The following is a 13,380-nucleotide window of genomic DNA, read 5'->3' as shown; positions in this document are numbered from 1 at the left end:
AACGCCAAAACAGGTATGTATTTACATACACACAAATCACCTCTGACCACATTTCTCTGTAATGTTCAACACTAGCGGAATTTACACGGCTTTGCCTGCAGTAGAAAATTTAAAGGTCATTTGGTTTGCCTGTATATTTACAAATAATGGATGAAGAATTTCTCGCCAATGTGCTATGTTAGTTTGTCAATGACCATTCAGTCACTTTACCAGAGTCTCCAGCATTCACATCGCAGGAAGTAAATTTTGCTATAAAACAACTGCCAAAAAATAAAGCCCCAGGTTATGACGGCCTTGATTCCTATATTTGGAGTTATGTTCACTCTGTTTTTCCAGATCTATTGCTGAATTTCTTTAATGCCTGCCTTCAGTTTCGATACTTTCCCAAAGCTCTGAAACAGAGTGTACTTCTTCTATTTCACAAACATGGCAAACCACTTAATTTATTTACGTCGTCATATAGGCCAATCACATTACTTCCCGTTTTATCAAAAATTCTAGAAAAGCTTGTTCTTAACAGATTACAGTACCATCTTTATAACTCTGGTCTCAATAGTCCTCATCAATTTGGATTCACATCTGGACGCTCTACGGAGAATGCTTTACAAAATTTTTTTGATAAAATTTACAACTGCAGAAATAATGACAGGCCGAGCCTATTGATTTCAATCGATGTAATTGGAGCCTTTGACAATATAACATGGACATCGATATTGCAGCAACTCCTTCGTTCAAAGTGCGAAAGTGGTGTTTATGAATTATATAAGAGTTTTTTATCAGGAAGAAATATTACAATCTTTTCAAGTTCCACTTTGGTGAACGCAACCCCATCCAAAGGATGTCCGCAAAAGGTCTTGTAGTGGCCCAGAACTTTGGAACCTTGTTTTAGCACCACTACTTGACATTTCATGGCCTGTAAACGTCCATATACAAGCATTTGCAGATGACATCATCTTTGTAGTGTCAGCCTCAACTCGGAATGAACTCGAGTCCTCAGCCAATGAAGCACTTGGAAGACTGCATGATTGGCTCCAAGAAAACCAGTTACAAGCTTGTTCGGAGAAAACAAAATCCCTATTTCTTTCTAAACCTAGAAACTACGTTCGACAGCCCATCATAAAACTTGGCGACAATTTCATCAAAAGGTACAAAGAAATTGATTATCTTGGAGTTAGGCTGGATAAAAAGCTCAGCTGCTCAGCACACTTGTAAAAAATCCATAAAGAATCAATTCTTCTTCTGAGTAAGCTACAACGCATCTCTGGAAAATCTTGGGGAGCAAATATCAAACTACGCAGATTGCTATACCAAACAGTAATAGAACCTTCAATTCTTTATGGAGCTGCAGTATATGGGGTCAATTTTTGAAGCAGAAAGATCTGAAGAAATTAGGAACTATTCAACGTCATTTCCTCCTTGTTGTCTTAGGAGCATATAACATATCAGCTCATACCATTTTGCATGTTCTTGCTCTTACAGTTCATCGAAAATTAGCTTTGGGAAACATATTTATCAGGAAAACCACAATTCAAATATCACCAAATAATACTTTCTCATCTAATAGCTTTGAGAAGAAGCCAGCCAAAAATGGACAGAACATCCAAAATTACAGTGTGCAATTCCGTATATTAGTCTAGAAGAACCTAATATTTCAATACTTCATACAGGAATTCTCACGGACGGTTCGAAAATATGTGATGGAACAGCATCAGCATTCACCCACATCTCCAATAATCAGGTTGTCTACGATTGGTCAGCCAAACTAACTGTAAATAATTCAGTTTTTCAAGCTGAACTTTTCTCAATTTTTCACGCTTTACACTATATCGCACCAAAAAATATTATCTCGAGCACTACAATATTCTCAGATAGTATGTCTTCTCTCAAAGCGATAATGGACCCGATGCATACCTCAAAGTTAGTCAGAGACATTCAAACTCTCTACAGAGAAAACCCAAATATGAAACTAAACTGGATTAGAGCTCATATGGCACACTTCGGCAATGAACGAGCCGACTTTTTAGCTAAAACCGCAGCAATGAGTCTTACACATCCATTCGTCTATAAAATTCCTCTGCCAAAATCTTTCCTCAAATATCTCCTCTGGTCTGAACTTCTTCAAAATTGGCAGGAAATCTGGGACACTGCAGAAACTGGTCGGAGAGTTCATGATTTCCTACCAAAAGTAAAACTAAAACAACGCTGCAAACATCCAGTAGAAGTACAATTTCTCAGTGCACATGGACCATTTCCGTTGCATCTACACAGATTTAAGTTAATTAGCTCACCATTATGTGTATGCAGTCAACCTGGAACTCCTGAACACTACATATTTAACTGTCCTCTAACCAGCCCTTTCCATTGCACTTATAATTCCAACTTTTCTTTCTCCAAAAATATTTCACACATTCTATCTCATCCAGTTACACGCAAGAATATCCATAAAATAATGTCGCTTCTCATTTCTCAAGCAGATGACTTTAAATATCCAGCCTAAAAACTTTCAAAACTACCGTTTTCATTGTATTTACCAGTCATCCCAGTCTTATTTAACTTCTTCACTTGTATATCAGTTCTTTTTATTGTTTGTTATCTTATTATTGTTATTGGTTTTTATAATTATCATAATTGTTCCAGCGAGTATCGCTCGTGATCTGTTATGTTACCCCCAGTCACCACATCCGGTTAAACCCTCACCGGGGTTGGTACGGTGGTGATTGGTGGGGTTTAAATAATTAAATAAATAAATGTTAGTTTGTTCGTCCACGTTATGGTAATTTGCTCGTCCAGGTTATGGTAATTTACTCGTCCATGTTATGATAATTCGCTCGGTAAAATGGGCTTAAAATTGGAATAGAAAAAGAACAAAATTGAATTTTCGAAAAACCGCTTCGAGGTTTTACTAAGCTACGAACTAATTCTGTGCCAAATTTCATGAAAATCGGCAGAACGGTCTAGGCGCTATGCGTGTAACAGAGATCCAGACATTCAAACATCCAGAGATCCAGAGACACAGATTTTCAGCTTTATTATTAGTAAAGATTATACCAAATCTCCGTTTAATGCATCACTAGTTAAAATTGAAAAAATTTTATTCTTGGAAATAAGGGAAACGTCATTTGAACAATGTACCTTGATTGTATAATTTCTAGACCAGGTCAAACTTGGGGGAAAATGAAATACGAGTACAATAAGAACAAATAATTCAGTAAAACTGAAGTTATTTCGTTCAATATGAATCGAAATAAATCAACACATTGTCGAAAACTGCTGTTTCGATTTTTAATACATTGACACGGGCCCGCATGTAAGTTTCCAGTCAAGGAACTTGGCTATTTGGGTCGAAATGATTGATAACGTCTTCAGATGTTTATACCCCCTTTTAATGGCCGTATACGCCATCATCGTTTTCATGGCTGATGAAGGTTAAGGTGTGATGATGGAAATTATTTTATTTTTCACATGTGTCTGGCTGCGGATGAAGCGGGTTATGTTTGAGCAATTAAGTATGATTGTGGCTATAGAGAATGTGAAAGGGGAACATGAGTACCCTTATGAAAAATTTATACAATTGTTTTTCAAACGAACTGATGTGTGCATCACATGACTTCCTTTTACTCCAATTTAATGTCATTTTCTCATTATTGGCAGTTTTAATATGATTCAATAGTTTACTCTCTAAATATCACCAACAGTGGCCAAATTGAAACCAGAATAAAAAAATAAATAAATAAATAAATAAAATAAAAATAAAAATAAATCGTCAAATTTGTCGCCAAGTTGGCGACAAAACTTGGCGACCAAAAGACTGGCGATATACCGTCAAGTGTCCGCCAAATTATAACACCACTTGAGTTTACATCAAAATTAAAAATGATTTCCCCTCAAAAAGGGGCAAAAAGGGGCTTTGGAGCATACGAATGCAACCAAAAAGGAAGGACCCCACTAGGAGTTAACGTACCAAATTTCAACTTTCTATGACATTCCGTTATTGAGTTATGTGACATACATACACACATGCACACATACGCACATACATACGTACATACAGACGTCACTAGAAAACTCGTTGTAAAAAACTCGGGGATCGTCAAAATGGATATTTCGGGTGTCTGTACGTTCCTAGGCACATATCCATGTGTGGTCGAGTTGAAAAAAAAAACGTAACATTCATTTGGGGGTGAGCAAAATGGAAATTAAGGCCGATTTTTGGGTGAATTTTTTCGCGAATACAATCTACTTCCTTTTTTGTAAAAGGAAGTAAAAAACGTCACAGGCCGGTAATGATTTTTCTCTTTTCCTTTTCAGCTTTTTTTTTTTTTTGATTTTTTTTAAACTTATTTAAAACCTTGCACTTCGGAGCGTTAAAAACATATGGATTTTTTAACAGACAGGTGAGATTTTTTTCTCTTTTTTTTCTTTTTCATTAAGAAAAAACTTTCGACTCGGCGACCGTTACACACTTGTGAAAAAATTTTCCGAATGGCAGAAGGGTTTTTTTTTTTTTTTTTTTTTTTTGCAAATAAAATTTGTCTATCAGCAAATGAATTTTTATACACATTTACTATTAACTCTAGTTCGTTTTCACTTACTAAGGAGATTAGAGAGTCAATTAATTCTTCCTCAAGAAGTTTATGTAATTCAACAACTGTGACAGGCACCTTTGTCTGTCAGTCAAACGTAATGTTTCTTAGGGGTCGCATTTGTGCCGCAGAACATTCATGAGTGGCTTCGTAAAGGCACTTAACAAACCATCATATAAATATGTAACTGAAATAACTGTTGAAACGTGAAATCCGCAACGAAAAACCAACCATGTAAGTTATTATGAAAAGATAGTTTGCGTAATTTGCAAATAGTATGAAATAAAGAAGCCAAGATAGTTTGGAAAAAGAGCAACGATCAAAATGATAACCTAAGTTATGAAACGTGGAAGAATAAAGAGACATAGAAATAATGTATAGAATTTAGGTATCCTACTCTTGCTCATATCTTTTATCTTATGCTAATTTTTGGGAGGTATAAAATGAAAAACATCACGTTGACAAGGCTTTTGTTCATGAACACCCAATTCATTTTTCCCAATTTCAGCATTCATTTTTATGGTCTTCAGTCGCGAAATCAATCGACTATTGTGACGGTTAAAAATGTAAATTGAAAATGATAATTCCTTCTTTTCAATTGTTGAAGTTTCTGCTCGCTGTCTATTTTCCTATTGTCTGTATCCAAAAACGAACTTCATTATTCGCCGTGTCAAAATATTATAATTCTTATCAAGCTTGCTAAGTTTTTTTGCTGTTTTCTTTTTGTACTGACCCACACATTTCTTAAAAATGTACAACCTGTGTTTCGAAAGGGGAAAGAACGACTGGATTATTTTTAGCTCAGTCACACTTTCTCTATTTTAACTGCATCGCTTATATTCTATTGGTGTTATTGCTACTATTTGTGCAAAACCGAAGATAAACGCTTAAGAAATATCGTATAGTATGCAAAATATATGAAGCCAAGTAGCTCAGTGGTAGCGCTTCGCGCTCCCACTCCGCAAGCCCGGGTTCTATCTAGGGTTTCCAATCCCGAAATCCCGATCCCGAATACCGCGGGATCCCGCATTATATTTAGTGGGATTGATCCGCGGGATTTTGCACTCAATCCCGTGGGATTTCCCATTCCCGCAACTTTTTTTCCATTTAAGCATTTTCCAGCTTTTGCCGCCCATAAAACGACTACTTTCACAAGTATCATCTGAAGTTTGAATCTTCTTCCTCGTATATCTGTAAGAAGAGCAAGAAAAACTGTCTTTTATGACCAACGATGGATTTACCATTTAAGAACACAATAAAATAGAGTATATTTTTCTAAGAATAAATTGGTATTCTCGTTCGGAGGTTTCAGTTTTCATACGTTCAGCAATTGAGAAAATGCGTAAAACTTATAAGCATTTCCGAAAACCATCACTAAAATTTAAAATCCCATAAATTACGCTTTAGAAAAATTAGAAAAAGTGTATTACATCTTCCAGAACCCGCTGGAGTAGCCTGAATGCAATGTTGGAGCACTTCTGTAAGCTTTAGTAGTGCACTTAAAACCTTTAAGCTACAACAAGTGCACTCCAAAGAAGAAAGCTATGAAAAATCTGACATTACTTATATATTCGGCACGACTTTGAAAGGGGCGACGGAAAGTTGTATGAAACACAGTTTGACTCGCATGACAGTGCAGTAAGTTAAGCTGCTCATGTTTTTGAATTCCTCTTTAAAGTGAGAGGTAAAATAAGCGAAATCATCCAAACATTTTTACTGAGACTACTACTTAGTGAAATGGTGAAATCAAGCAGTATTCACCCCTTGCACATCCAAGAAGCATCGCTTTTGTCCGGAATTTGCAGTTCTTGAGCCAGCATGAGGGGAAAAAATCTACACTACTGGTCATCAAAATTGCTACACCAAGAATGAACCTAAATTTTGCACACGGGAAAGCAAAATTGACATTAGAAAGTGATTACAAAATGAAAGCAAATTGATCATTTATTGTTTTAAAAATCTCAAAGGAATGGAGATTTAAGTACCCTGTTAAGTCACCTCTAGCGTGAATGTATGGTGTACGAAGCGATGCAATCGGGCATTGAGGCATAGCAGTCTCCTACGATATCCTACGTCATCTCGTACCACAGTTGCTGTAAACGTGCCACTCATTCGATCAACCTCATACGCATGTGTTAGCACTTACGACGAGGCTCCCAGGAGTCATTTTTTAACATGACAATGCTCGGTCACACACAGCAAGGGTGTCAAGGGACTTCCTCTTCTACATTATCACTTTCTTTGGTCTGCGCGATACATTGATTTGTCACAAATCGAGTATATCTGGGATCACTTGAGACGGTAACTTGGACAGCGTGTAAGTTTGATCGAATTAGTGGCGCGTTTACAGCAACTGTGGTACAAGAGGACGTAGGACATCGCACGAAACTGCTGTACCTCAGTGGTCGACCGTATTGATTCTTACATTCCAGCTAGAGGTGGCGCAACAGGGTACTTAAGCCTCCATTCATGTGAGATTTTTCGAGTAATAAATGATCATTTTGCTTTCATTTTGCAATAGTTTTTTAGTGATAATGTTGCCATTACGTGTGCAAAATTTTGTTTCATTCTCACAACTCCTTCTTGGTGTAGCAATTTTAATGGCCAGTAGTGTATTTCAGAAGGTGATGAAGTTAATGCGGAACTTTTTCTAAATGTCCCCAATTATTTAATTTTAGTAAAACCATTTGCAATGGAGCCACTGCACGTGTTTCCATCAAGCGTATCATTTTTAGATCAAAAATCCTTTACCATCCACTGTCAAAACTACGGGTGCCTTTGACTAACTATTTGGCTCCCTGGGGTGAAAACACCGGGCCTCAGGGTGCAGTAGAGGCTAGGAAGTGTGATTAAGGTGAATGACGCTAATAAATGTGAAAACGGACCTCCTAAATGCATGGGTGAAACGCTGGCGCATGCGCTCTCCGCTCTGACATCATTCAACCACAATCAATGGCGGACGCAAGAATAACTACGCACATGCACTTTCCCATTGAATGAAGTACGAAATTGGATTAAAACTTATAAGTTTCTGCGATTTACTCTTCAAAGTTTCGCGTAAGTACATGCATTTGATCATAGTGTAGCTTTTAAGGCTTTCGAACATATTTAAAATTGTTTCAAAGGTACGTTGATTCTTCAGTTAGCCGTTATATACATTTGCTATTCCTATCATGCATAAATTTTACCTAAAAATAGCTATCAGCACCGGATAAGTAACATTTAATAATCAAAACGCTTAAATTAGATGATATTTGAAAAGTTATTTCAACTATTAATTTTGACTATGTGGTTTTACTTGCTTGTATTATCAACAATCTTGTGGATTTTTAACTAAGAGATTCATTGTTAGCAATGTGATGCACTCAGCAAGTGAACGGAAACTCTAATTACGATGATGCAAATAGCAAAAACATAAAAGCACGAAAAAAAAAAGGAAAGCGGATTGAGAAAAAGAAATTTCTTCTCCGTCTCGATTTTTTTTTTATTTTTTTTATTTATTATCTCGTGTCTAAGTTAACTAGCTTTCCTCGGCGTTATTGCTTAAAGCGAATGACTGAACTTTTTTCGTCACTCTAGTAATAGTAAGAATGAATAACTCGTTAGAATTTGTTTTGACTTTTAATTTATCGAAAGACTTTTGTTCTTTTATATTCTTTAAGGATATTCAAATGTCGAATCATATATACGTACGTACTAATATGGTGCTCTTTGATTAAAATTTCGAACGTGATGAAAGGTTTTATTTTTCCATGATTGCAACATAATTGAATATTTATTGTTCGTGTAAATGATTTACAAATAGTACCTACGTTCTTCATTTTCGGTACGATCGTGCTGCAGTAAATGTCAATAACATTAAAATTACTGAGCAATCCAAGTGGATGTACGAAAATTAGTGCACGGCAGACAAATTTAAGTCATGAACACTTCTAAACTATGTTCGAAAGTTGAAATGTGATCAAATGCCTTAAAGTACAAGTTTTAATCATTTTCAGACCTATTCAATGTGGAAAATGTACCAAGACTTAGCTTTTTATAACTCAAAACAATAAATAATAATGTATACAATTGTTTACGGAAATGCACACAAAACCGAGGGGGGGGGGGGAGTGCTCAGCAACAGAAAACAGAGGGTGCCAATGTTCTGCCATAGGGTTCCGTTTTTCACCGCTGTTTACGCTGGGTGAAGGGTGCCGGTTTTTCGCCCGTGTTAAGGGTGCAATTTCGGCACCGTAAAGAGTGCCGCTGGTGAACAAGCTTTTCACCCTCGAAAAGTGCCAAATGCAACCTGTAGTTTTAACAGTGTCCCATACGAGCGGCACATTTTTGCCTACCAAACGATAATTGCTAATTAGGATCTGGCTTCGTAGTGCTTTAAAATTGCTGTACGGAATTTAAGAAGACTATTAATTCAAGTAATTCAAGCAGGCCTTCCTAAAAAGCATCACTTTTTCTATTTGACATAAAAAATTTAATGTTTAGAAGAATAAATTCAATCCCGCGGGATCCCCAGATCCCGCGGGATTCGCTCTTTACAATCCCGAAATCCCGCGGGACTGAATTCGGTGCGGGATTGGAAAACCTAGTTCTATCCCCGGGTCGGGAATGGTCAACGCAGCCGTTCATCCCTTCAGTGGGTCGATAAAATGAGTATCAAGCGTGCTTGGGAACTAAACCCTGGGGCTTCCGCGTTAGGCTGACTACCTAACCGGAACATCTGCCTAGCACCCCAGAACAAATAATCCCGAGAACGTGTTGTTAATTGACATTTTAATTAATATCTCCGCTAATTAAAGTCGTACAATTACGATATTGGTTTTACTGTTTTCTTAGGAAAAATTCGAATCGATCGGTACCTTGTTCGGCTCTCGACTCGCAGCAATTCTCGAGAAGATCAAACTTTAGACTTACAGAAAGACAGACAGACGCGAACAGATTTTAATAATATAGAAGATAGATGGAAATTATTTTCGAAACGGAAATTAATTTATGTTTATTGCCATGGTTACATCTTTTACTCCCTTTGATTTTCATAATTTTTCATGGCTTTTTTTTTTATTTTCTTTTTCTCAACATTTTTAAAAACGCACCTGTTTTTGCGATTTTAAATCCTTTATCTCTACATAGTATAAAATGAAGTCTCCAAAAAAACGTCTGTTTGTGTAAGCGCGTAAAACTCGAGAACTACCCGACCAATTCCTCTGAAATTTTCACAATATTTTTTTTTAAACTTACTTTATTTCGTGTTTCCATGGTTACGCTTTTAAAATACATCAATCGCATTTTAATTTCTTAAAAGTATTTTACACTGCTCGACATTGAAAATGTAACCCCAAAAAAGAGTGTTCAGAAATTTATGCAAATTTTAGAGTAGACGTACATCACTGAGTTATGTAAATGATGTGAAATGCACAGCTCTCTGACGCACGTGAAGTAAGATATAAGAGAAGGAACTTGCAGAATGGGCAATATTCGTGTCGTTATTTCTGACTGGAGAATTAGCGAAGAAATTTTGTTTTTGTCTTGGAGGATACGTGTTACACGAGAGAATGCCAAGACGACGTCAACGAAGGCACTTCCAGCAGATAGACGATTTTACGAGGGGTATGGTGATCGGACTGAGAACGGGAGGTTGGTCCGTACGTCAAATCGCAGCTGATACCCACATGGATGCGAGCACGGTGCATCGGCTGTGCCGAAGATGGTTGGAACAACGAAATGCCTCAAGATGGGTGCAGGGGCAATCAGAGTGACTTCAGAACGCGTGATCGACGCATCCGCCGACAAGCTGTAGCAGACCCACAAGTCACTTGTTCCTCCATTCTGCAGCAGGTGCAAGATATCCTGAATGTTCCCGTGTCAACCAGAACCATTTCCCATCGTTTGGTCGCACGTGGTCTGCAATCACGGCGTCCGCTAAGAAGACTACCATTGACCCCACAATATAGACAGCAACGTTTAGTATGGTGCCGGACTAGAGCGACGTGGGTGACAGAATGGCGAAATGTCGTGTTCTCAGATGAATCCCGCTTCTGTTTACCTGGTGATAGTCACCGCATGCGTCTGTGGCGTCGACGTGGAGACTGATCTAATCCGGCAGTAACTGTGGAACGTCCCACCGCACGACAACATGGAATAATGGTTTGGTGCGCAATTGCGTACAATTCCATATCACCTCTAGTTTGTATTCAGGGCACTATGACGGCCCAATGATACTTGAATAATGTGCCACGACCGGTGGCAATCCCTTACCTTCAAGGGCTACCTTATGCAATTTTTCAGCAGGATAACGGCCGACCACTCAGTGTTCGCACTGCCAGCATGCTCTCCAAGACACATATATGGCCACCATACTCTCCTGGCCTGTCACCAATCGAACATGTGTGGGATGTGATTGGACGCCGTTTGCAGTCTCTGTCCCTGCCTTGTTCAGAAGACGAACTGTGGCAAATGGTTGAAACGGAATGGAGAGCCATCCCTCTGGACACCATCCGCACCCTTATTGACTCTATGCCTAGACGTGTTTCTTCGTGTATCGCTGTCCGTAGTGGTCTTACATCCTACTGAGCCGACGCCGTTCTCGCTCTGTATTCTGCCTATCATTTTGAAATTAAGATCATTTATTATTCCTTGCTGCCTCTGTTTTTTTTTTTTTCCAAATTTCATCCCTTTCTGACCACTCCTTCTTGGTGTTGCATTTTCAATGTCGAGCAGTGTATTTAATATCTGTCATCATTGTTTGGAAGGAAAAATTTTCATGTTGAGCAGTCACAATTGCTTGTTGTTCTCATATGACTGTTTTGAATTCTTATGATTTTATTTTCCCACCACCTCCCTCTGCCAGCACCACCGTCTCGTCGACCGGCCTCACGATGCTGCTCCTCTTGCAAAAACCGTCTCCAGGTTGCGTCCATATCCTACACTCACTCATTTATACACACACACTCATACACACACACACGAACGCCTACACACACGCGCGCGTGCACATACACACGCACACACATGCATGCATACACACACACACACACTCACGCGCACCCACACACATGCGCCTACACAAACAAACACACGCATTCATACATACAGACGCTCGTGATTGCGAAAAACATAATTTGAATTCAAGATGCCAAAAATTCAAATTAATATATATATTTTTTTTCTTTTATTTAAGCCTGATTGTTGAATATACGTCACTTGACACAATTTTTATTCTCAATAGACCGGGCAAGGCCAGGCAACGCAGCTCGTCTTTATTAAAAATTATTTAAATTGAAACATTTCAACTGTTAAGAAAGGGTCGTCTGCTTTTATTCATTTATTTATTTATTTTTAGTTTTTATGGAATTATGTTCAGTAAATTTTTAAAACATTGCTATTGCAACGTTCTTTCTATAGTGTTTAATTTTGAAAAAAATGTTTTTTTTTTTTTTTGCGTTTCAAGCAAGGGAGAGAGACTTTCTTCTTCTTTCAAAATATTTCTAAGGCTTCTGCTGGTTTCTGTTTAGCTACATGCTGAGTTTTCAAATCTGCCCAAATATGAAGAAAATCTTTTTAGAAAAAAACTTAACGCATAGCAGACGTTAATTGTAAATATACGGGCGAATCAAATGACCTTTTAATTTTGTACTACGTGAGAAGCCGTTGCTAGTATGAAATAAATGAAGAAGTGCAAAATTAACCCAGATGGTTCAAATTTACTCCAAATGGCTGGTGCAAGAAACCATTCCATTAAAATTGACGTATCGAGTGTTTAAATTAAACTAATGAGGTCAGACATAAAATTGTTGTCCTAAATGGAAACTAAATAGCCGAACAAAGAATACCGATCGAAAGGTAAAGGAATGAATCTAAAAATACTACCCACGTGCTTGCACTTGTTAGGGATACCTCTGAGCTTTATTTCACCATTTTCTATCATCATTCTACTGACCCTGCTCAGACGATTTGACCGATAAGCAAACGAAGCAGCTAAGTCAACGGGTGTCATTTTGTTTTTTAAATGAAATTCATGAAATTAATTTCATAAGTATTAGCTGTAAGCAGCTGTAACACACTTCTATCTGAGATAGCCATGAAGTTATTCCTGAATTAACCAGAAGATCGTGTTGCACGAACAACGATCAGATGCGTACTTAAATCTAATGATTATGTTATGTGTGACACAAAATTTTTTATCGTATTTTACCATAGCACTTGGTGTTGCAACACTTTTTACACTTTTACAACAAAAATTTTGCATCTTTTATAAGCGTTCTCTCGGTTGTCAAGTGTTGCAGCACTGGTCTGAATAACCAGAAAAAGCTTTTACTAATAATATTGCTTCATTAGATAGGTTGTTTAATTTTGAGCTCGCTTAGGTCGCTCAGGCACTCCGTGTGGTGATCGGAGCAGAATGGGGTTGTTTCCTTCAGTCAAAAGTACTACTTTTAGTAACTGAAATTGATAGAATGAGTAAAAAAAATAACATGGACCCAGAAAATACTTTCATTTTCCCAAGAGTTATTTTTTAATTAACATTTTTAAAATGTTCGACTTTGAAAACATGGCGCGGTCTTGATGACGTCACAAATGATGCAATTTGCTGCATCTTTCTACCACGTTTCCACGTTATGATAATCAAAAAGCGAATTAAATATTGCGCTCTACGCTTGCTATCAAGCATATCGTTGCCAATACACGTGAGTAAAGATGCGAATTAAATATTTTTCTCCGTGAATGGCAACACAGAATGGCATTTCATCATTTGCGATGTCACACGACGGAAGCGTAAACAATGAAAGCGCACCGATTT

Source organism: Uloborus diversus, chromosome 4 (genome assembly GCF_026930045.1).
Source record: "Uloborus diversus isolate 005 chromosome 4, Udiv.v.3.1, whole genome shotgun sequence".
NCBI lineage: Eukaryota > Metazoa > Arthropoda > Arachnida > Araneae > Uloboridae > Uloborus > Uloborus diversus.
The sequence above is the reverse complement of the archived record's forward strand: the minus strand, read 5'-3'. Positions refer to the sequence as shown.